Here is a 27,746-nt window from a genome sequence, read left to right on the forward strand (position 1 = left end):
GAATTTGCCGATTTACTTAATGTTTCAAAGGAGGCTTGCTAAGATTTGAATTTAGGTTAAATTATTTGTTAAAAAAAAACATTTTTTACAAACCTTTTGTTAAAAAAAAAACTTTTTTTGTAAAACATCACTGAAATTGTTTATTTCATGCAAGCTTAATACAATCCAAAAATACTTGTAGTAACAAAAACGTTTGTAAACCTGTATACATTGAGCAAATTTTACATGTCATAAAAAAGGCAAAAATTAATCTGAACGCTCATTTTATGAAGAATTATTTTTGTTATCATGAAATAAAATTTTATTAAACTACATAAAAATATGTTAACATATATAAAAAAAAGCAAAATTAGTGTTAACCCAAAATTCAACGACCTTTTTTTATACGGAATCAGTTTGTTTTTTCATTCCATCAGTAGTCACCCAACATTGCTGGGTCCCAGTGACCTTTGTATTGGATCTTCATAATCCTAATGTTGTTATAAAATCTCGGCGATGAACTTGTTCATTACTATTTTCATCTTATTTTTAACCACTTAAGAATTCTTTTATTAGGCGTTTTCTTCTTTTTTTTGTTGTTTACAGATCCTTTTATCACCTTTGCAAATGTTTTCCATACTGCTAATACTTTTGGTTGATTGTCCTTCAAAAGCAGTACCATAATCACTTTTCCAATGTTAGGTCCAGTAAATATATATCCTCTGTTTGGCTTCATTTAATTTGGAAAAAGATTTTTAAGTGTCTAAAGTTTTCACCTTGTTTAGCCATGACCTTACAAAATTTTTCATTTATCCTACGGATTTGATATAAAGGGGAGGAAGGAAAATCTCCAATTCAACAAAAGGGATGTAAAAGATATTTTGATCACCAGTTTCAAAAGAAATTCTCTTTGTCAGAATATTTTATTAAATAACTTCTTGTTGCTTAAGAATATTTTGTGAACTATTTTGGAGTCTATTAATGTAATCATGATTTCAAATCTGCACGACTTATACTTAATTGTATCCAGAACAGCAATTTTGCTATCATGTTTCTTTTGCTGAAACTGAATAAATGATTAGTAATAGAGATGACTTCTTATTTCTATTGTGGAATAAAATTGCTTTTAAGCTATATTCAGATGAATCAATGAAAAGATCCATTTTGCAGGTTTATGGACTATTCCTACGTCAGTCATTTATCCATCAATCAAAAAACCAACTACTTTTACTCACCAACTAGAATTGCATTGCAGTTTACACAATAAACATGAGATGCTTAATTTTTATCTTGATCCCTAATTTTACAGTTAAAATACAAAAAATTAAGCTTTTTAACTTCTTTTGTTTTGTTGTGATTAATAAATGACTACAAAGATAACAAAACTCATTTGGCAAATTTTACAATATATTTGGTGAAAACTTGATATTTTAAATGTATACTGTACTTAAAAACACACAGTCATGGTGAACAAAGGCTGTTTTCTACTGGGAATAACATAAAGATAATATTCCAGGATGTCCAACTAACCTGCAGAGTTGCTACCTGCAACATAATGAATATGATTGAATATGTAGAGGGCAGCAATTCATGATGTAGTAATGTAAAAATGTGATGTGTTGGGATCTTTGCAATGATTGATATTTAAATTACAAGCAAAATAAATTATAAAAATGATCATTAATTTGATCTGTGTTTCTAATATGCTTTTTTTTGTGTTTGATATCACAGGTGAATTTTTCTTGCGTTTAGGTTAACATATTTATTCATTATTTTATAGAATAACAACAGGCCAGTGTTCAGTATGGTTTCTTTTTTATATATCATCACTACATAGACTAATGTAATTTTAAGTTACCAGATAACTTGTGTAGCTATTTACAACTTGGATGATGTACTTGTTGAATGGATGGGGAATTCCATTGTTGTCAAAGTTTTTGTGGTAAGGGCATTCAAAGATCTCTTTTTGAAATTACTGTCTGTGATAATTATTTGAACAGTTTTGATATTAATAAGACTGATAGAGCAGCTGCTTCTTATTGGTGCACAGTGAAGTCACAGTTCTGGTCGTGGTCTTGTTTCTGTGTGTGATCTAGGATTTGCACAAATGAAGAACCATACTGAAACAAACTTGTAGAGATTCTTTGAATATACTAGTGTAGATTGTAAATATATCTATAAAACTGTAACACATTCCCTTATTATAACTGATCAGTATTATTGATCATTTTGCTTGCTATCTTGACATATATAACTTCTAAATATATAAAACTTGTATGTGCAAAGACACATGCATTAATGAAGGCTTACTGCAGAATATTTATATTATTTTTCTGCAGTTATCCAGTTCACTGAAATCAATCTAATTTGATATATATATGCTAATAAAAAGTCAACTGAGCTTTGCAGTCCCATTATCAAGCACGGCTTCATAATTTAAATCAGTGAAGGTTTTATTGATTAATAGAGTTATAAACAAAATTTTCTCAGTAAAGGATAAACAATTCATACAAACAGTAAACAAATAAAGAATTTAATTGATGGCAACATGGGTAAAATTGAAATATACACTTGGCCTTGTTCTTAATCTGTACTCTTTTATTTATTGTTTTCCAGTAAAATATGTTCTATATTGCATTTTTTTGTTAGAATTAATAAAAATATGTATACTTTGAGTAGCTAAAAAAAAGTTTTTTTTTTCCTTCCAAAAGCTCATAAGAGCAATTACTGTTAGTCTGTTTTTGGTTTCAGATTAACCATTAGTAAAACTGTTATTAATTGAACCCACAATTGGAATGCACGGTATATGATTGACAAGAAAATCTAATTAAGTATGGTTATATATTATAATTGGACAGAATTTACACTTAGTCCTGCTGGTGCTAATTAATCTACTTTTTTTAATGATATTGCCACATAAGCTTGAAGCTTGTGTGTGGGATACGGAAATGCAAATTTTTAGCATATGAAAAATTACATGCCTGATTGAGATTCGAACCCAGGACCTCCAGATGAAAGGCCAGTACACTACTCTGCCACAAAGATCGGCAATTTACTAGAAAATTGTGAACTTGCTGAAAAAATAACATCATGTACCATGTAAGTTAATGCTACATGCCTGTTAAGTGCTATAACTATAATGATTGTAAGTGACCTAACAGATACATAATTCTTTCCCAAACATGACTAACCATATTCGCAAGAACAATAGGCATCCTATGCTAGGTTTATAAGAAAGAATGGGGAAGAAATAAAGTGGTTTTCAGTTTCCATCTTCAATAAGCCAAAAAGTCTGTGGTGGGTAGTGTAAAGCAGATAATGCACCTCCTATGGAAAATAATGAATTATTCTGAATGTCTCCATTCAGAAGGGCAGTAACTTTATAGATACTATACAATTTCAGATGTTTAAATTTACAAATAAAAGAGTTCATAATGATGCATATGTGTATTTATCTGTTGCACAAAAGGAAAAATGTAAAATTACATTTTTTATAATTTGCTGGTTTCATTCCATTTAAATCGATTGTACATTTCAGTTTAGTTTTTCTTACAGTTCTTCCTAGATCAAATAATAGTAAGATAATTGATAATGGTATTGTATAAAAAAGTAAATATCTCAAATTTTTTATTGACTGCCATGGTACTAATATGATTAAGTTAAATTAAAAATGTGCTGTTAGCAAATTTATTCCATTGTATTTACCAATTTTTTTTTTAGTGTATAAAAATATAATTAATTAAATACCATGTAAATATAATTTATTTATTTTATAATGATTAATTTTGTATATTTTTTTAAATTTTGCTGTATTTTTATTTTATTGTAATTCATAATTGTATACCATAATATAAAATTTACTACCAGAAGTGATATTTTTTTATTTACTTTATTCCATTATTCATATTTTTTGGATATAAATATTAAAAATTAAAATATAAATATTAAAAATTAAAAAACCTTGTCGATAATTAATTTAATTTTTCTTTGGTCTGTAAACTTTGGATGTGATATTTTAGTGATTTGTTGCTTTTTTTCATTTCTAATTCACTGATTTTGTAGCTAGAGTTGTTTATTTAATCTCTACTACTATTTTTTTACTGTTTAAAAATTGGCTGATTATAATTAAGAAAGAAAATGTTGTATGTATAACTTGATACATTGTCAACTGTTTAAAAATTTCTGTACAATCAGTTAATGCTGGTATGAGAATGCAAATCAATCAGCAATTTTTGATTGGAAACAACATTAATTTTCTAGCAGGTAAATAAATTTAGGTTGAATGGGGGGATATTCATATGCACAAAAAATGTGATTTTTTTTCTTGACATTCTAGGAAGGATTATGTTTGTGTAAAATTGGTGAAAGCCTGTTTACATAGTATAAAAGTAATGCATATTAATATTTTTTGGAATAATGAATAAAGTTATATGTAAATGAAACAAAACAGGAATTACTGTGGTTGAAGTTGCTCATTGATGATAAAAAATATTAAAGAATTGTTAATGATAAAAATGGAACCTAGGTCTAAATTGTGTATAATTATGATATATACTGTTAAAAGATAAGCAAAAGAACTACTTAACTACATATAAGAAACTACATATAAGAAAAACTGTATATGAAGACATCATAAGGAGTTCACTCTTAAATTGAACTGTGCTAGATAGATTCCATGATGCATTAAGTAGAAGAATGTGGAGTTGGATTAAATGTTAATTTTTTTACTATTTTGTTTTGTTTCATTTTTTATGGAACATTTCATCTTGCTTTAAAAAAAATATATAATTGTGTCCCCACTTGGTATACATTTATTCACAGATCGTACAAAAACAAATTAACCAAATTTTACAGAATGAGTTTACTTTATATCTGAATAAAATGTAGATAAAAAATGAATTTTATATACAGAGAATTATTATAATTGTGTTTTGAATTTCTAAATCTATATATATAGTATTTCACCAGTTATTATAATCAGTGTAGGAAACACAATTGTTTAGCATTGTTAATGCCATCATGTTAACAATGGGTGCTGTTGAAAGACCTTAGCCTCTATGGCTGAGGGGTGGTATTACATTTTTCACCTGTAAGACTTGGAATTCTTATCAGGATTACATTTTTTAAACCACTATAAAATTTATTTCTTATCATATAAACATTAGTAGGATAACTGTAATAATTAGGGTAGGCCTGAAGTTGTCAGAACAAAATAAATTCAGAACGGGATTGTTTTTTCCATAATACATGCATGGTTGTTTTCATGGAAAATGAACTCCATATCCATTGCACTTGATTGCTGTATCCCTTTGTGATTGTTTTAAACTGTTTATTGGCATATGGTCCCATGCATTTTTCAAAATATAAAGGAAAGGAAATAATATGATGCCTTCTATTTGTGATAGGTGATGAAATTATGCTTTATAATTGTAAAAACACTTATGGAGGGGAATTTTAATTGTGATATAATGGGAAATAATTTAGTTTTTACAGTATATTTTTTTGTGCTGTTGTAATATGTAAAAAGAGCTGTAATATGATAGTGTATATTGTAATATGAGTAATATAATTGATATGTATATTGAATGTTGTTTATAATACGTGATTGTGACTATTTTATATGATTGTAATAATGAGTTTTAAGTACATGAAAAAATGATCTTTTATGCTAAAAAGTAGTGAAAAGACTGGTAATGGTACTGCTACCTTCCAGGAAGAATTTCTTGCAAGATTTCCTAATTCTTCATTATTGACCTGTAAAAAATCATTTGACTGAGCTTAAAACTTGAAAGTTGGAGGTGCTCCATAATCAGTTAGGTGTAGAACTATTGTAGAAAACAAACATGTTGTTACTGAAACATTGATAAAGAGCTCTCACATATCAACTAGAAAGGCTTCTGTTAAGCAAAAAATATCCAGAACAAATTTATGAAATAACGAGTATTATAAAGGGAAATGAAGATTATATGTTATTAGTCAAAATACTTACACTGTGAAAATGATATAAAAGTGAAATTTTGTGAAGAACTTATTTTTATTAAGCAGTTTCTCATTTTTATAACTCAATAATGTAAAGTAATGAAGCATACGTTAAATTGAATGGGCGCTAAACCGTCATAATTATGTTTATTAGTCTGATGAAATCCTTGTATAACTTTAGAAGAGAACTTAATGTACCTGGAATTCATAACTGTTGTGAAATTTAAAAAGTAATTAATAATAATGAAAAAAAAAAATGTATTGGAATTTATTTCTTTGATACTTGTAAGAGGTTATTCAGATTTTGAGATATTGTTATTCCTAAACTATTTAAGAGCCCTATTTTGTGCCTGTGTTTGGCAGTCAGTTTGATCATCTCTTCTCTTATTGAAGTTAGAGACTATAAAAAAGTTTAGTGAATGAATTGGGCTCTAAGGAAAACTCCAATGGCTACCATGTTAATGTGACTTGATATCCTGAAATTTTCCATTTTGGAAATTTTCAAGACATATTTATTTTAAATCCAGATAACTTGAAATGCCTTAAGGTAGTTTTATTGAAAACTGAATTGATTTTAAAAATTAGGGTGAAATTTTTTGAAAATGATTTCTTCAGTGGTTAAATATGTAATAATAAAATCCTTTTTTTGTAACATTTATATTTACGCTTTTCTTATTATTAATTGGGGAAAGTAAGATAATCTATTACCAAAAGTGGTTTAAAATGCTAAGGATTATCGTTAATAAAATAGACAGAAAACCTCTTTGTTGCATATTTTTGTGGATATTTTACTGACTGGTGATGTATCTTAGAGTTTAAGGTGTGCTTTTAGTAATAATCTCATACAGCAATATGTTTAAAAAAGAAATTAATGTGTACATTCTCAGATACATACTGATACAGTGTACTGCAATGCACCATTGTGTTAAATATAAAAGTTTTTTAATCAGATTTATTTGAAACATGTTCCCTAATTGTTATGGGATGCAAAAGTGGCAGGAGTTTCACAAATTCTCCCTTCGAATCGCAGAGCCTGGACAGTGTCCCTTGCTGATGTATGATTCTGTAATTGGGTGTGTTTAAGGGTTTATTTTAATGACTGGTTTAAGTTTCAAGTTTTGTTATATTTTATGGATGGATTTATGATTAGCATTCCATATCCGTTTGGACCAGCGTTCTCAAACCCATTTCTGGGTCCGACCGCAGGAGGCTAGGCTTTTAAAACCTGTGCACTCGACATAATTTCCCTTCAGACCGTCCGCTGAAGTCCTTTTGGTGCTAGTGCTTCATAGGCTAGCAGGAATACGCCACAACGGGGAAATTGTTATTAGTGACATATTTATTACAGATTTGCATGTAATTATACGGTTCTTTTTTAAATGTATGTTGTACAATCCGTAACTTTTAAAAGAGATAATGGCACATCTATGCAAGTGCTGCCACATCCGATTCATAGATCAGCTCATATAAGATCATCTCATCATCAGATTTTTGTTTGTTTGGTTCTTTCAAAGCATTTTTACATGGCACCAAGTTCTTCAAGAAGGAGCAGGTCAAGAATATGATACAAGATTGACTTGGACACCAAGGTAAACAATTCTTTACTATAGGAATGGTTGGAATAAAAAAATGCCTAAATGTAGCTGGAGATTATTTGAAAAGTACCATTAGTTTCAATGCTATGAAAAAATAATCTTTTCACAATCATTTGCCGCTTTAATTTATGAATAATGATCCTCAAATTTACTGTGACACAAAAATATTTGTTTGTGACACTTGCTCTGTTTTAATTTCTCTTTTTTCTCCTTTCTTATGCTCATGTTAAGCCATTTTTTCGTCTTCCATTATGAATTTTTTTTCTTATAGATTTCTGTGACTACAGAAATAAACCTTAAAATCATATAATAAGAAATTAAATTTGCAACTAGATAATGAAGGTGAAATCTGGAAAATCTGGTTAAAATGTAATCACAAGACTTATTTTAGCAGTTTTATTTTATTTCATTATTACCTTTTTTCATAAATAACTTTAATAAATTAGTCTACTCAATATTTCATCAAAAACTTACTTTCTGCTCTAGAATATGTTTAACTGACTCATATAACAGTTTTTTGTTATTAATCACAAAAAAGGTTTAATTTCATACATGTTTGTCATTACTAGAGTCATTTTTATTGCACTGATTACATTTTTATTATTTGAACATGGGTATGTACTGTTTGTTCTTTTTAATGCTTTTATTTTTGTTATTTATAATTTATATCTATACTTCAACTGAAACAATTTATGAACCATATATTTTATATTTTTTATTGTTTCATATTAGTACAAAATTGAAAACTAATCATGTTATCATATCACGTTATGGTATAATTTGTTCACAGCTGCTAATCAAGAAGTAACATGTTTTTGTTGGTTTGGATCTTCAGGATTGTTGTAGTGATGATAGAAGAAACTAAAAATAAAATCATGCGACGTATACAAGTTATGTTATGAAAAAAGAAAACAATCAGTGTAGAATTGGGAAAACTATCATCTGGGAAAAATTAAGTCAATTTGAAACAAGGTCATCGACTATCTTTATATTCCTGAAAAATATACAGATAACAACGAAATTCATTTGAATAATTTGTATATAGATTTGTTTAATTTTTTTTGAATTTGCAATTATACGTATAATAATGTTTTTGATATATTGCTGTAGATAAATTATAAAATAATACTGAAAAAAAGGAATCTTCTAATCATTATTAGAAGAAAAATAATAAGACCCATTTTAATAATACAGAGTGTTTCACGAGGAATCTGCAATGTAGTTTTTAAGATATCTGACTTAAAACCCAAAATTAGGGGTCCAAAAAACAACTTTTTAATATTTAGCTTTCTTAAAAAAGTAATAAATGCATAAACGTTTTTTAAAATCTTGTAGAGAATTTAATTCTTAAAAAAAGTGATGTAATCAATGTCTATGAACACTGAACACAATGTTTTCAAATTCGTTTTTATTGAAAACCAAAACAACTAAACGGTTAAGAAAACTGAATACTGCAAATGAAAGTTTAAATTATAGGCCTATTTCTCAAAATAATTTTAACCAAATTTTGATTTAAATATTGCACTGTATTTTTCAATTAAATTATTTAATGTGATATTTGATGAACCCACAGTGAGTAATGCATTTTTTATTTCTTTACTTCCCCGGGTTGGTCTAACTGATAGGTACAGCACCACCTGGAGGATTGTCTGTTTACTCTAATGACCTCCCCACCTACCGGTATTACATTTGGCATGGTAGGTCGGCTCGCCGGTCAGCTCTTTTGAGTTTTTTATGCCCTTTATGACACTGTGTCCAAACATTACTGCCGAAACACGATGCCAGGTCTTTTTTTCTCTTAACTTAACTAGTCCCCTGGAGTCCCCAGTGGATCATTGGTACTGAAACACCTCGACATGTCAGCCCTCGCCACTGGGGCTATCTGTTCGACCCTAATCTAGAAACCCCGACGTCGTTCCTCCACGTCCTTTATTTGAAGCACTTTCTTTGTAAAGTCTTCGACGTATTTTTATTGTTCTTCTTTTCGGAGCATAAATTCAGTCAGGTTTCCCGGTGTCAGCCCTGTGATACCTGCTTTAGCTCTCTGGGTGTTCCACCTACTACATATGGCAAATACCATATGTTCTGCAGTATCATCCTCCCTGCAGAACGTGCATGTAGGTTCGTCTCTTCTGCCAATCTTAAATAAGTAATTAATAATCTTCCCATGACCCGTAAATATTTGTGAGATATAATAATTAACCTCACTGAACTTCCGGTTGTTCCAGGCCATCAAATCTGCAATGAGTTGTTTCGTCCATCTAGCAACCCCTCCTTCATCCTACTTATTTCTCCATCTCATTGTCAACCTTGTTTTAGCCTCCTGTTTATTCAATCGTTATGCAGTCTCTCTCCTTTCTTCCACCTGTAATTCCACTGGTGGTGAAGAAGCCAATACACACAGCGCATCATAAGAGACCATCATGTAGGCTGAAACAACACCAGCAATATTTTCCAGTGTATCCTGGTCATCCGATTCAGATTCCTTTTAATCCAAAGGGACGATCCCCAAATTGGTGTGGCATACAGCATGGATGAGATCACTGCAGATACCATCAACTTTCTTTTTGATGCTCTTGGAGCATCATGCTCTTGGTGGTTAGTAGGCTGTTCAGTGCTTTGATCATATCCTCAGATTTTGTGCAACAGCTAATTATATGTTCTGTGTATCTGCAGTTCTTCTCTAATATTACAGCTAAATACTTCAGCGTGCTCACTTCTTTAATCCGCTGACCATTGACTGTTAGATTAATCAGCCTGGTCTGCCTCCTCCCTGTCAATAAAATTTATTTACATTTCGCTGAAGCTAGTTGCAACCATCCAGCAATTTACAGTTTCTAATGGTAGATTAGCTTTGTCCTGAATATTATCCTCTGTTTTGCTTTGTACAAGTATAGCAATATCATCCGCATAAGCGATTGTTTGCATACCTTCTGGTAGTGTTAACTGGAGCACCCCAAAATATGCTATTAGCCACAATAGCGGTCCTAAGACGGAGCCTTGTGGTACTCCTCCATGTATTTTTAATTTAAATCTTTCTTCCTTTGCTTCGACTGCACACCATCTGATTGATAGGTATTCCCTAACTTGTCGATGTAAATAAGGCCTCACTCCCTCCTCGTCTAGAGCTCTCATTTTCACCTGCCACAGAATAGACTCAAAGGCATTTCTAAGGAGATGAGGAGAGGGATACCTCTGGTCCACCATGTTCCAGCTCTGACATCAGGCGCCCAGTCTGATATTGATTTGGACTAATCCCAGCTCTGTCCTCAATCTCTCTGATTATTTTTGCCGCCATCATCTTCTCTACTAACTTCTCCATAGTGTTGATGAGGCTTAATGGTCTGTATTCCATTATATTGTCTTCTCTAGTTGGCTTGGGTAGAAAGACCACCCTAGCTTCCTTTCAGCACCCTGGGAACCTTTTATTTTCGATGCCAAAACTGGCCACATCGACCACCTTCCAGGGTACTTTATTAATGAGATCTTTCAATTTCACAGCTGGTATTCTGTCTGGACCTGGACTTTTCTTATTGCCTAATTGACTAGCTGCATACTGCACACTCTTTGTAGAGTATTACACATTAGCTGCTCAAAATGTCCACCTCCATTGGCAATTCACATTTCAGTGCAACGATTTAAGGACGTTGTTGCCTCCTGCAACATTCATGGGCTATCTTTTATTTCTTGAGCGGGAACCATGATTCTTTGTAAAAGTTCACGTTCATTGTTGGATTTTTGAACATACACTAATGACTTCATGTGTCTCCATACAAAGGAATGTAACAGGTTCAAATCAGGGATCTGGCTGGCCACGCTATTGGTCCTTCTCAGTCAGTCCACCTATTTGGGAATGCTTCATTAAGATGCTAAGTTACATGGCGATCAAAATGTGCTGGGGCTCTGTCATGTTGGAAGTACATAACTCTTTGCGTTACCAGTGGAACATCCTCTAAACGTACAGGAAGTTCATTTTGAAGAAAATTTAGATAGGCCTCCCCATTGTAATCACGTTCTTCTAGATGTTGTACATTCTGAAGATGGTATGGATAAAGATGTTCACGGCATAATATTCTCCATTTACAAACATGTGGAATATGTACATGCACAGATAATCTTCGTGTACTTGTTGAAGGAGTTCACTGTATCATAGGCAATATCTGTTTGTGACTTACGTTCCCGTTCAGAATGTAATTCAAATAATCCATGTTCTCTCATTTTTCTGTAAATACCTGTCATTTGGGAATAATTTGATTAGGAAATCGTATACGATGTTTCTCAACAGATTATAAGCATTACCATTTCAGGATCCATAGACAAAATGTGTATCTGTATATTGCTTGTTCATAAATTTATACAGCATTTACCTACATGTTGGTTATTGCAAACCAACATTAACTTAAAGAACACAATAAAATAAAATAAAATAGTGAAATAAATATGAACATTAGTAGACCAAAAGCACTTAGTACCTAATAATTGCTACTCTTATTATTATTTCATGTTGAACTTCATACCACAGCACAAAACTAAAAATTAGTACAAACATGTGTAAAAACATAACCAATAACTTTTACAATGGAACATGCAGTAGATGGCTCCTATGCACATAGATCAGGACTTCTAGTGGCACACAAATGCACTAAAAAGTATTGTTTTCCAATCACAACTACAGTTGTGCCAGCTAGTTATGTTTGGTTTTCAATAAAAACGAATTTGAAAATATTATGTTCAGTGTTCATAGATGTTGATTACATCACTTTTTTGAGAATTAAATTCTCTATAGGTTTTGTAGAAATCATTTGTGCATTTATTACTTGTTTTAAGAAAGTTATTTTAAGCTAAACATTAAAAAGTTGTTTTTTTTTACTCCTAATTTTGGGGTTTAAATCATATATCTTAAAAACTAAAAGGTGACATAGTTGTGGGACCTATTTTATTGAATTTTTCAGCTCAGAAACCGTAGAAAACCATTTATTTCCCCTCTCAATTAACGTTCAAAAAATTCCAGTACAAAACTGTAAACTGTAAATAAGTTTGTCGACTTTTATGGCTGAGTAGGTAGCGTATTATTATTTCATGCAGAGGTTCTGGGTTCAATTTCTGGTCAAGCATGGCATCTTTTCACAAGTTACCAATTTTTATCAGGCTAATGACCATAGCTGTTGATGCCCGCTCACATTTATAAACCTAATAAAAAATTTAATTAAATAAAAATGTACTATTAAATTTTCATGCATTCATGATAAACTGCCAAAGACTGCAGTTTAGTTTATAATACATTTTTCCTAATAATTTGGTTTTTCACCTCTTGTTGAACAAATATATTGTATCAAATTTATATTAATAAACAGACAATTTCTTACATATTAGTTTTATGAACTTGTCAGTTTATTAACCATAAACACATAGTTGATATTTTATCTTACATTAAAGAAGGTGAGGTCCTTACATTAAAGTGAGGTCCTCACTTGTAGATGTAGAGTACGATGTTCCAAAGGAAGTGTGCTCAGTCTTTTGGTTTTCTTGTTAATTATTATCTGTTTCAAAATTTTGAACCATTCATTGCTACCCTCTTTGCAGATGACACAACTCTCTATCTATATCCAAAGACTATTTTTTATTAGGTCTAGAAAATTCGGTGTTAGTACAAAAAATTATTCATTGGGTAGTTTTAACAATATAAATTTAAACATATATATATATATATATATACAATCATTGTGTTTTTTTTTCTCAAACAGATGTAACATTACTAATAATGATAGTTTCTATGGCTCATGGTGTGAAATTCTGGTTGTTTTGTTAGATGATAATTTGATTTGTTAATTAAAATATTTGTGTTCATTTATGATTCCGCAATGTCTGCAGAAAACAGTATTCATTTATTTTTAAAAGATACCATTATTCATTTTTAACTAAACTATCAAATAGTTGACAAACTCTTTTGTCAACTAGTTTGACTACTTGTCAAACTAGGTTAGACAAAAACTAGATCTGTTGTTTAGTTTTTGTCTAGTCAAAAAGTAGACAACAGATCTGTTTTTGCATAAATAGAATACTTTAGCTTATGAGAAAGGACATTATTGTGCTTCTGTTGCCATTTTTAATAAATTACTGATCGATCTAAAAGATCTACCTACCAATTTATTGGTAAGAAATATTGAATTAATAGGTAATAAACTGAATAAAATATTTTTTCAATAAATTGAAAAAATATCAAAAAGATCTTTTCAATAAATGAAAAGTTCTTTTTTCAATTTATTGAATAAAAATGATTTTCTTTTACAAAAAGAAAAAAATTAATACTCTATAGATACATTTTTAAACAATACTAATTATTTTGTTTTCTCCAACTAGTTTTCCAGCTACTGCCAGGTCTGGGTGTGTATATGTATAGGCAAACACAATTATGGCTTGCCAAGCCTGACTTACCTGCAGGCATGGTGCAATGTACATGTATAAGTGAAAGTGTACTAATAAACATGTAGTCTGGAACAGACTCAGGTTGACCACTCCTGTGATGGGTGGTTAATTGAAACCCAACCATCAGAGAACATTGGTATCTACAGTCTAGCATTCAAATCAATTAGAACTCTCGACTTCAAAAATCAGCTGATCTTGTAATAATGAGTTTAATCACTAGACTAACCCAGTGGGTTTAAAACAATACTTGAATTTAGCTTTTCTATTCAATGTGTACATAAACATGTGCTCAAATAATTTTCATGAATGTTTTCTGAATTGAGATTTATTTTATAGTTATTTTATACATTTAGTAACTTCATGCAATTAATTTACTATTATTTTGTATACAAGTATTAATATATTAATTGATAATTTTGACATGCATTACGCTTTTTATTATATAATTGTATATATTATGTTACTACTCTGATCAAGATTTTACCATGATTTCGCTTGATCGATTAATGCAATTAGGTAGTTCAATTTTTATCCTCATAGTGCTATACTTTCCAATATTTTGTCATGATATATGTTATTTTTTATTAAGAATCAGTCAGAATAAAATTTTGCTAATTCTTTCATAGTACAAGGTATTTGTTTTATTGATTGAGAACTTTCAAAAGTTCGTTCTACTGGGTATAAAAAATCCAGACCCTAAGCTTGGTCGAGATTTTAACCTTCAAAACCTTCAGTTTAGCAGTTCACAATGATTGAGCTGCAGGGGTAGCCTGCTTAGTTTACCTACATTATTAAATCCTGATATATTTTGAAAAGAAATTTTACTGTTAATGAATTTTAATTGTAATGTTGGGTTTAGCAATCTCAGGTCTTCAATCAAATTGTTATATGCTATATCATCATCAAACTACACAACTTCATCAGTTATTAATTCTTATGTTTTCTCAGAAGCTGTTCAAGGATTTGAATATTGTTCATTATGAGAATTTCTGCTGTTAGACTGGGTTTACCTAAGAACTAAATTAAATGACTTTGAATTATGCTCCGAACAGAGAACATAATAGTCTGAATTTATATTAGCCTTAATAAATAATAAATAGGTACTTATTCAGGGCATAACAATTATAAATTGTGCAGAACATACTCTGAAATGACAAGTTTCTTTATTTTAGATATAACAAAAAGGAACTTACTGAGAATGATAAGAGACAACTCTAACCTTTATTATCTCTTTATTCTTGCCCTACATTCTGTTATTCATTACTGTACACACTATCAGCTTCTGTACACCATCTCCCCAACTTGCACTGATCTTCCTTTTTTCTTGTTCCATTTCTGAACGTCCGTATTCTTAATGGACAGGATTCTTTGTCACATGCCCAACCATCATGAAACAGTACTTTTTGGCAAAGATTTACTGTCTTAAGGTTTACTGCCTTAAGTTTTACTTGCCTTAAGTTTTACTGAAATGTGTTCTTGAAATTTTGCTTACGAATTCAATCTCCTTTGAGCCTTCTTAGAACCCTTTTTTAAAATTTCATTTCTTGACAGTGTAAATGGCATTTGTTTTTTTTTTTTGGCAATGTTCATGATCTAGAATAATTTCTTAGTGTCAGGACATAATTTAATATTTAAATCTAATGGCTTATGTACAGCCATAGGTTGCTATATTTATAAAAAAAGCCCCTTTTATGAAATAATTTTTTTTTAATGGCCTGTATTATTAATCTTTTCTTCCATTTTTCCATTTTAGGTAACTTTTTTATTTTGACTTTCCTGAATATAGCAATATCTGCTGTTATAGCAATAACATGAAAGTGTATTGATAGGTAAAAATAAAAATTAAAACTGGTCTTTTTTAAGTTTTATGCCTTAAGGAGACAAAGAAAAAACTTTTAAACAAAAAAAAATCAGACTTAAATAAATTACAAAAAATCTGCAAAAACAAAAATTATTTTTATCAGTTTGTGTATGTAGGTATTTGGTCTTATAACTTGGTACCCTGTTGACCAATTATGGTAGACAGGTACTACTTTTGGGAAAGGAACATATTACATTTTTGGAAAAAGGGGTAAGGGTGTTTAGGCTGAAATAAAATTTCAATTCTTTACTGGGGTACTTTAGAAAAAAGTTTTTCTTTCAAAGTTGAAATTTTTTTTATCAAGATCACAAATTATCAAAAGTGTTTATTTAATATTCACCCTCTCCCCAAAAAAATTATAAAAATTTTTTTGACCAACATCTTGCTTCAGAAAAGGAGTCGAAGAACATTTTTGCATCTATATTTTCTACATCAACAGACCTACAATACACTACAAAAGTATTTTGCCCATCCCATTGCAATGGTCTGCGGTAACAAAAAATATTTTTTTAATTTTTAAAAAATTTTAAAACTTTTTTTTTAAATTTATAATTACGACAGGGATTATTTTTTTTAATAAACAATAAACTTTTAGCCTTGTTGAATAACATAGAACCTTATTTTCTTTTAAAGTCAAAAAGAAAAGGACTGAATGGGCCCCACACTTAACTATATCAATCTTTTTTAACTTTAATTTTCAGGATTGAAAATATAACTATATCTAGAATATTAATATAGACAATATGGAAATATTAAAAAAAAAATTAGACCCTTGGGTCGTGGCTTAAGAATTAAGAAAAAACTTGAATTTTTTGTAATTTCTAATACTTTATTTGTTTTTATAGGTGGCTATTATTAAAAATATTATAGAGGTAGCTATTGAGTGAGGGGGCCAAATATGACAACATTTTTTATTAAAAATCTTGACTTTTTTTAGCAATTGTATTCTAAAACCGGTCAGGTTATTAAACTTTCATTTTAAAATCAGCTGATTTTCAAGTCGATAATTCTAAGGTTCAAGTCCTTGTAAAGGATAATTCTGATGATAAAAATGTCATTTTTATTTAAGGGGGTCATTCATATTGGGCCAATTTTTTTATTGTGTATTTTAATTATACTCTAAATATTACATAATTATGTCATTAATATTTAAAAACCCATGGCATATTTGAAATAAAAATTTTCTGGCAACATTTTTCTGGCTTTGTTTTTTAGTCTAGATCAGTGAACTTTTTGAAATCTTATTTTGTACCGGTAATAAATTCATATAGTTTACTTTATTTGTTTAAAAATATAAATTTTATAATTTATTTTAATTGATTTTTCATCGTACCTTTGTTTTTTTTTAAAGAAGAAGGTTTCTTTGAGCTATCCTTTTTCTTTTCAAAAAATCTTCTCAAAAATTTTTTATGAGATTTTTGTAAAAAAATCTCAAAATATATAATTTTGATATAAAAGTAGTTTGCAAAGAATTAAAATAAGTTATTGGCCTTTTTTCATTATATTTTATTTTAATGAGATATATTTTTCTCTGGAAAAAATTTTGTATTTCAAATTTTTTTTTCATAGTTGTGTAATTTTTTATTTGTAATTAATATTTTTCATAAGTGTGTACTATTTCAATGAAATGATTTGCAGAAGTTATTATGATTTTTATACATAAATATGTTCTTTTTAACCATCTGTTTTCCATAAAATGTTTATTCAAGTTTAAAGCTTTTTGTTTGGTTTGAGAGTTGTTTGTATTTTTGTGTACTAGTTTAACATATTTTAATCTTAGGCATTTGTTTTATGCATATTTTACCAAGAATCACTGACAGATAAAAAGAACAAAGTGAAGTAGTCACAAGGTAGTAGAATCGATCTTTGTAAATCACCTTATAAAACCTAAAAAAAAAATCTTATACAAAATTTTTATCAAGAATACAGATGTTATGTGTAATATTTAAAAGGTGTGAACTTAGTATATAGGACAATGTGAAATATGTGTATTTGAAAAAAAATTAAATAAATATACAAGATATCAAATATATAATTTAACAATACACTAATTTTCTTATCATTTTAAGATTGACATCATCTGACTACAATGTCTCTCCTACATTATTGAACAAATAGATAAATAATAATTCTGAAAAGATCTCAGAGTGAAATTCCATGGTAAGAAATTAAATAAATTTTAATTATTTATTTCACACTTATTCTTTATCAATGAATATGATTTTTAAAGCTTTTTTATTCTAAATTTCTTATACCTTTTGATTAATGAATTGTTTATGTTTTATTACCATAATATGCTAGAGTCTAAGCATATTTGTATAAGATAACTTTCCTAATTTAAAAATTAATCTTAAAAATATTTTCTAATTGATAATATTCAAAGACACAGTTAGAATCTGTTAGTTTGGTACAATGTGATATACCGCCTTATTTATTTATTAATTTACTTTTAAAAATCACAAATTATCTAATTACTGTTTGTTTTTATGAATATGAAAAATAGATTTTGTATTGTATGAAATAATTAAAAATTCAATTGGGTTTAAACCTAGAAATTTTTGGATGAAAGTTAAATGTAATACGATTCTCCCATGGAGATTGCCAAATGCAACTGATATAAGTTGGTTGAAAATTAATAAAAATTATAAATAATATAACTCTTTCAAAGAAGCTATTTGGGTCACAAAATGACTTCTGTACGACTATGACTTCTAGAAATTAGTGTATTCAGACAAATGAATATAATCTATAAAATGATGAAGCTAATATATTTTAAAAGTTTTTATGAGGAAATAAAAAAAATAAAATTTTGGTGAAAAATATAAAATTTAATATTATTCCTTACCACTCAATGGAGTAGAATTGAAAAATACTATTTTAAATTTCTCTAATTTTTTTTTATTTTTATGAAGTCAATTTTATGTTTCTTAACTTCTGATCAGTTGAAAACTTGTATCATAATGAAAATCTGTTTCATTATGATACAGGTTTCAGATGTGTAATTTAAACTTATAATACAGCCGTAGAAAAGTAAATATTGTATAATTCCTTAATAAATTTATGGAATACTGAATGAATTTTCATTACCTGAGAAATATGGAAAAATCATGATTTTTTTTATTCGTAATTTTACTTAATTACTTTAGGTTTTTCTCCAACCTGATTACAACTCATAAGAATTAAACAGAAAAGAACAAGACTGAATATCGTATAAAACTAAACCCTTTTCCCTTAAACATTTTGTAACACAACTTTTAAAGACAAGGTATTTTTTTTTCGTGACTTACATTGTATTAATATGAAACATAAGATAAACTGTAAAAAGCATTAAATTTTTTATTTTATTTTTATTAATTTTGAATGGAAATGGAACAAAAGTAACAGAATCTTATATCTAAATTATATAAGAATGTATTGAGAGGAAATACGAGTAATGCCGATGAGACAGAGAAAGAAAGAGTGAGATAGAGATAGGTACTCCGTTAAGTAGTGTTGTACAGAGAGTAAAAGAGTGGAGGCGAGTGGTGGAAAACTGGACGCGCGCCCAGTAAGCTGTAAGCCGACATCTGTGTGTAGCTCTAAAACTCTGTCAGTAGCGTCGCGGCGACCCGGCTGTGTATCCCTCTATCTTGAAATATTTCGGCGCCAACACATATAGTACGATTTCTCAATTTATACTCCAATTCGAGTCAAACTTCTTTTGAATAAAAGAAGTAATGAAATTATTTCAATTGTTACTATAAATTATTATCTGAACGAAGTGGTATGTAATTATTTAAATATTAAGTTTTTTTTTTATTAAAATTTTAATTAAAAAAAAAGCGCGCTTTACTACAAATAATATTATATTTAAAGGATTTAAAAAAAAATTAAATATTTTAATATTTAAATTATTGTTTAAGCGATAGATAATTACTTTTTTGTTTTTTTCTTTTCATTTTAATACTTTTTATAAACTTAAATATAATTAAAAAAAAAATTAAGTTAACATTTTTATAAATTTTATGATATTTGAATATTTTCAATTAATCTTTTCTTACTTTATTTGTTGAAAAAATTTTTTACTTTGATTAAGAATGTATTTTCAATAGATATATATCCGGTTAAGATATAAAAATTACATTTGTTATCTGTATTTTTAAAATAAAATTAAAATTTTTTAAATATCTACTTTATTTTTTCCCTTATATTCTATAACGTCTATCAAAAAAATTAATCTTACTTAATTAAACTTTTCTAAATTAAATTAATCATTAAAACAGTTTAATTTCGTTTTATTGATTTTTATTACTTTATTAATAAAATATATGTATCACTAGTTCAATTATTGTAGCTATAATTTTAATATCTTATAAAAATTTTATTGGAATACTTTTTTTTCATTAGTAGCTTTTCGATGATATCTAAATATAAAAATTACGTTACATATAACAGTTATTTTGAATTCACTTCGGTTATTTTGAAAATAAAATTTATAAAAAAATCTTCAATTGATATCTGACTGAAAAATAAATTGTTATTTAATATTGATTATTAAATAAAGAATTCATTTCATAATTTACCGGCGAATACTACTTGTTATTTAATTCAATAATAAATTATTTTATAAAATTGAATTGTACTCTTTTAATAGCGAGTGAAATTTATAATTTATATATTATTTATTTTGTAAAATGTAATAATTAAGCGTACAACTTTTAATATTTATTTATCAGCCTATAATATATTTAAAAATAAAAAATAATCTCTATTAACTATACACTAATTTTCTTATCATTTTAAGATGGGCATCATTTAACTACCATGTCTCTCCTACATTATTGAACAAATAGATAAATAATAATTCTGAAAATATCTCAGAGTGAAATTCCATGATAAGAAATTAAATAATTTTTAATTATTTATTTCACACTTATTCTTTATCAATGAACATGATTTTTAAAGCTTTTTTATTCTAAATTTCTTATACCTTTTGATTAATGAATTGTTTATGTTTCATTACCATAATGTCCTAAAGTCTAAGCATATTTGTATAAGATAACTTTCCTAATTTAAAAATTAATCATATAAATATTTTCAAATAGATAATATTCAAAGACACAGTTAGAGTCTGTTAGTTTGGTACAATGTGATACCATCTTATTTATTTATTCATTTACTTCTAACAATCAGTTAATATTGCAAATATTTTCTTGAATACAATTTTTAGAAAGTTATTCAGAAAAAGTATTTTTACTTTCACAGCTGCTAGTTTTAACCGAAAGGAATAATGTGATCAATCATATAATAATGTACGATATTTTGATATTTCTAAATAATATATATATAAAATAACATAGAACTAAGTATAAATTTCTATAAGTTTTTATCTATATTAATTTTTATATCTCCTTAACAGTTAAACCTACATTCGTCAAATTTGATGTAATATTTTGTAAGGTTATTGAAACTATTATTATTTGGTCTAAATCGGATGATGGTCGGTATATAATGATAGAAATTGTATTTCGAAGCGGGTTGAATTTCAAAAAAAATTTCTTATTCCTGTTTACTCTCTATATAAAAAAATGTTGAAAAGTTTCATAAAATAAAATTCATTTAACTTTTCTTAACTTGAATATTTCTCATAATTATTATTATTTTTTTCGTTTTTATTTTAAATGAGATGATAAATTTAGGAATAGTTTTGTATTGTTAAATTTCTGTGTAGCTTTATATTAATATAAGTTAACGCGATAAATATATGCTAAAACCAAAAATAAAATTTCTTTAAATTTTACCATTTTTTTTTGAAACGAATTTTATCGATCGTTCATATAATATGAGCACGATAAATCTTCTAATATTCAAAATTAAAATTTTTATTATATATTTATTTATAAATGAGGCTTTATTATTATCAGAGTGGATATAATTTTAACGTTTGTAAATTTTTAATCTTTTTTTTCTATGCTAATTTCTTTCATAACTGTTATTAAATTATGTGTAAATAATTTTTTTAGTATTTTGAGATAAAGTAATTTAACATAAGAATAATTATACAGTTAATTTTCAATAATTGGTTTAATGAAATATAAAAAAAAACTTTTTATTTTTAAGAAAATAAAAACTGACAACACAGTTGTAGGACTTTCCCGTCTTGCGGCTTTTTTCTGATGAACGGCTTACACAAACAACTGAATTTAAAATATTTATCATTTTATTTAAATATAATATTTTTTGTTTATTTAATTCAATGATTCTAAATAAAACGCGCGGGCATACCGTATTTCATTCGAGCGGGTGTGACGGTACTAGCGGCAACTTAAAATACTTTTTTACACTGTAAATATTATTCATTTATTTAATTCTACCGCGCACCTGTGACGTCACAACAAAGCGGACGACTACAGCAGCTGTACGTCAGAGCTACAGTTGTTCTCCTTGTGGTGAAAGGGGGTACTAATGACGCAGTATATCCACCAGTTTATTTAGAGCATTTTATTGGGATAGGGGTACGATTTTGCAAAAATGTTTTTTGAGATATTTTTTAATTATTAAGAAATGTTCCTAAGAAAAAATATGATCTTAATTAGGCGAAATCTCGAGATACTGAGGGTGATCTTGCTCTATAGCCTCACCCCCTTGACTTTTTAAGTTGAAAATTTAATGACATCAATGGCCCATATATAAAAGTAATTTGTTCAAGTTTGAGATGGAAATGTAAGGTGATATAGGGCACGACATCGAACACACATATACATACGAACGTCCGGAAAATTTCCATCCGGTTTTTTTGGGTTATTTAAGTGTCAAAACGTTAAGATCCGGTGAAAATCGCATATGCCCAAATTGGACCGATTACCGTACTTTCTCTTCTAAAGCTATAGCTCTGCTATAGCGCTAGATGGGAAAGTAAAAATAGGTTGTATTAGAGATAATAACCTTTCAGCTGCATCACTTAAGAGGGATTACATTTTAAGATTTATCTAAATTCCGGCAAAACTCAACAATATCGTTGTTAGATTTTTTTACTTTTATATCCCCATATGAAGTGAGAACTTTTCATTTAACGGTTTTTTATTTTACATGTAAAACTGAAGTTTTGTCTATATATTATTCTCTTATCTATTTTCTGTTTATTAAAAAAAAAAATTCTATAACTGAATTTACGAAAGTTAGTAAGTTCATAACACATGATCTTTAATTCCATTATAATGAAATAATTTAATAAAAATTCACTTGTAGGCAGTAGTATTAACAACAAATGATCATAACATGTTCTGCTCCATGCGAAATATCATGAGTTTATGTTAAACCGTAACTGAGATATATAGTCATAGAAAGAAAGGGCAATCCAAATCATACACGTACATACGTAAATAAAGCTTGAAGAGAATACTGTGATTATGGTTTTAGTAGTTTTGGAGTTGGATCTCAAAATATACAAAAATACAAAACTCCTGATACTCAATGTGATACTCAATTTTTATAGCTTGTTATTAAGAAAGATTTACGCTTGTATATTTATTAATTTATACACAGAAACAAAGTTTTTTAAAAAGTTTACGTAAAGACAAAACACCAATTTAATATGATTTTTCATAAATGTTCCTTTTTTTACAATTTTGACAAATCGAGTAGAATTTCTTTTATTACTTGTTTTTCATATCTGATTGAGGAGTTATGAATTTAATGTAAATTTTTTATAAAAAAAATTAAAATTGACATAAAAAATTTCTCACTAAAGTTTTGAAATATTTTTTCTTTCAATTCATTTTTAAATTTCTTCATTTTGAAGTCGGTATTAAATTAAATATAAACTACTAACAAACAACTTACTAACCTTTAATTTAGCTCCTACTTAAAAAGTTGAGATTTAAATGAGAATTGCAAAACGTATTTCTAAAAACGATTTTTTTTAATTTTATTTACGTTAACCAGCAGACCTGGCAATGCTTCGTTATTGCTAGATTTGAGTATATATATATATATATATATATATATATATATATAGATTAAATGAATACAATTGAAAGTTTGATAAAACATTAACAAAATTAACATTACGAAACTTCAGAAAATTTAACCTTTCCCTTTTTCCCTTTTACCCTTTTACTCTTTCTCCCTTCCTTTTCCCCTTTTCATTCCCCCTTTCTCCGATTTCCTTTTTCCCATTTTAATTTTTACCACATTCCCTTTCTCTTTCCACATTTTCCCCTTTCCTGCCCTACCTTTCCTTCCCTTCCTTTCCTTCCCTTCCTTCCCTCATTTTTCTCTTTTTCCCTTTCCCCTTTTCATCTCCTTTTCCCCGTTATCCCCCTTTTTATTTTTTCCGATTTTTCCCTTTCTCCCTTTTTCCCCGCGCGTAAATCGGTCCAATACTTTTTTAGTCCATAGCGGACACACATATCGGAAACATTGAAATGGAATCGTAAAATATCTAGTATAGCGTGTGTTGTTTTTACGTTCAATAGATAGCGCTGTTTTTTAAAAAATGCTGATTTTTACTTGTTACAGGTGTGACATCTTAGGTATATAAATAGTAGGTATATAAAAACACGCGCGTATTCGAATGCAACGTTGTGTCAAAATTTCAATGTAACCTTTGAAGTACTTTCGGAGATTTAAGATTTTGAACAAAGGAACATTTACATTTTCATTTATATGGATTTTTAGTTTTATTGTACGTTTACAAAATCTCTCGTATTCATGAAAAAAATCCATTCACAAGAAACACGAATGCAAGAGGAATTTAAATTTTGATAAAAAAAGTACGGATGAACGAAGTAAAATGATAGTATTACTGAGTGTGAACTAAGACTTTATGAAATGAGAAAATATATCTTTAATTATCTAAATTACTTTTTTGAATTTATTTGCCGAAGTTCTTTGAATATCAGAATTACATCAACTTTTAATTATTATGCTATAATAATCTTATTTTTTTAATAAATCTTTTACCAAAAAAAGGCTTAAACGTACTAGGACCGTTCCGAAAATTCTTGTCCGACTAAGAAAATATGATTTTTCAACATTTAAAAAAAAATTTCAACGTAATCACTTTACTATTCGACGGATATACTCCAACGACCTTTTAATACTCTTAGCATAATGCGATTTGTCCAAGTCTACAAATTAAACGGTTGTTTCAGCTTTCATCGTATCATTTGAAGTGAATCTTCATCCAGCGAGCTATTTCTTCAGGTTTGAGAGTAGAAAGTAATCGTTGAGATATAAATTCGGCGAATTCGATGTATTTCACTTCGAAGCGTAAGTGATGGAATTTTCAACAATCCGAGGCATTATCACAATATGCAGGCGCATATTGTGGTAAGAGCACTTTATTTTTGGACAAACGTAAACATTTAGCCTAAATAGGACCCTTCAATCGGTCCAGTAGTGAAGCATAATATTCCTTTATGATGGTCCTGCCTTTTTTCAGATAGTCTATGAGATCGGAGCACGAGAATTCCAAAAAAAAATCCTAGCCGTGAATTTTCTTGCAGATGGAACTATTTTAATTTTCTTTAACGCTTTTTCACCTGTTCCTCTCCACTATTTAGACTGCCGTTTGGTCTCTGCTGTGTAATGATGAATCCTTGTTTTATCAAGTATTATAAAACATTGAAGAAACTCATATGGAATCGCGTTTAAGTCTAAACATTCTCAAGAAGTTTTCAGGCGAATGCGTTTTCGGTTGACTATAAATTAATGCGGCATCCATCAAGAAAAAAACGTTTTTATTCTCAAAACATCAAATAAAATATAGTGGAGATGATTTGTCTGGATGTTTACGATGACAGAAAACTCGCGTGCCTTCAGTCGGCGACCATTTAATATGGAATTATACATTTTTTGTCGATCATAGCGGTTTTCGGGCGTCTCTAGCGTTCAACATTTTGAGTTGATATACGACCCCGTTTAAGTTCAGCAACCCAACTTTTTACCGTCGAAAATAAAAGGGAAAAGTCATTTAAAGTGAAATCTATCTCCTTTTGTTTGTCCTTCACGGTTAAACCTTTTCAAATAAATTACTTCATAAACGATTCAAAGTTCAATTTTATTAATTTATCAGAAAATGTCAAAATTTATTTGCTTTAATCGATCGCCAGAAATAAACTAAAGGAATGTATTTGAAACTTAGTAATACGTCATCTAAAACATAATAAATGTTTTATTGTCATTACAAATGACAAATATTTTAGTCATTTGGTCATATTGTGCCATTTCTGTGCTAGTTCGAAAATTTTCCAATGACCCTGGTACATAAAAATAAAATAACAGATGGGCGTATTGAAAACACAACATATAAACGATTGCCTTGATTTATTTTTTATAGGGTTAATTCATCAAAAGTAAATGCATTCGCAATGCATAACGATAATAAATATAACTAAATAGTCTGAGATAAATTAGAACAAAAGTTTTTACTATTATAAAAATTTACTTTTTTTTTTGTTTAACCTCCGGGACCACCGTTAGGTATTGTTTCAGAGGATGAGATGAATGATTTGTTGTAGCATGTGTAAAAATGCCATGCGGGATTCGAACCCGGGACCGTTTTTATTTATTTGTAAATAAAATTTTATTTGAGCTATTTTAAGTTAACGCATAAAACGTTAGTGTTTTATTTTCCTTGAGGCATAAATGAATGTTCCATCCTGGAAGTTCCTGCTACAATTAACGAACATATTCCTTTTGAAAAAAATTATTATTTTAATCAAAGAAATAATCAAACATCGGTCCGGAAACGGTTTGTTTTCAATTTACGGTTAGTCAAAAAATCTCTCTTAAAGGGTAAAATAATTCAATGACGCAAACGAAATTTATAAAGTTAAATTACCATTTTAGATGTGATATTATAACTTAAAAAAATGAGAAGTATTTGAGATATTTGCGGAAAACCTAATCTTCCAAAACCTTCTTTCCTTTCTTCCAAATTCTCTGTGTAGACCATCCTGTTCTCTACGTCTGACTGAACCGTTATAAGTAAAATAATAAATAAAATTGGTTTCAATATTGTTCATTTAATATTTCTCGAGAAATCTTTGTGATATATAATGCTGATATATAATTGCCAAAAAATGAACTTTTTCTCATTTCTGAAAATAACCCCATAAAACCGTTTATAAGAAAAGAAACCGTAAAAAAAGTGAACTACCTTGAGAAGTATTTAATCACAAACAGATTCCTGTAAAAAATTCAACAGTAAAAATTCAACACGTAAGTAAATTCAATGATAAAAAAATAATTTACTTTTTTTTTCCTAATGAGAACTTTACAATCTGTTCAACTAGTGAACAATAAGTAAACACCCGCCCCCTACCCCCCGGCAAGTGGAGATGAGGATGATATACATGACATGTAAATGAGATGTAGTCTTGTGCAGAATCAGGCCAACCATCCTGAAACGTATGTTTAACTGAACCTAACTACCAAAGTACACCACCAGTATTCATTGTCTAGTAATCAAATTCGTATAAAAGCAACAATCTTTTACTATGATTCGAACCTGAGAACCTTCCACTTTGAAAATCAGCTGTTAAATAAATGATTTGCGACGGCGAGTTTACTACTGACCTTTTAGTCCGGTGGGCTAAAAGAAAAAAATCTGATGTAAACATCATATGACTTCCCTGTACGCCTAATAAATTACATATACACATGTTTTAAAATTAAAAGTACATAAAATTTGATTTCGTTAATAACTTCTGATATTTTTTCATACTTTTTTTGTATTGTTATTATTAAATTATTGTTTATCGTAAAGATTTTTTTTACAATCAGAAATTAATAATTATTAATAAATCAATATTAATATATTTAAATTAAAAAAAAAGTTAAAAAAAAAAAGAAAAAGGTAGATGAAGTCTGATTTGAACCGATGTGACTTCCCGTTCTAAGATTAAAATATTTCATTAATT

The 27,746-nt window shown here is 28.6% G+C and overlaps 1 protein-coding gene across 1 annotated transcript in view; it reads left to right on the forward strand.

Moving 5' to 3' along the window:
• Tango14 (transport and golgi organization 14) overlaps positions 1-3,842 on the forward strand; it is a 35,349-nt gene extending 31,507 nt beyond the window's left edge. The window contains exon 6 of the transcript XR_012757203.1: positions 2,731-3,842. The gene's annotated coding sequence lies outside the window, so the exon portion shown is untranslated. The remainder of the gene's footprint in view (positions 1-2,730) is intronic.
• The last annotated feature ends 23,904 nt before the right edge of the window (positions 3,843-27,746 follow it).

Source organism: Lycorma delicatula, chromosome 7, assembly GCF_047948215.1.
Source record: "Lycorma delicatula isolate Av1 chromosome 7, ASM4794821v1, whole genome shotgun sequence".
NCBI lineage: Eukaryota > Metazoa > Arthropoda > Insecta > Hemiptera > Fulgoridae > Lycorma > Lycorma delicatula.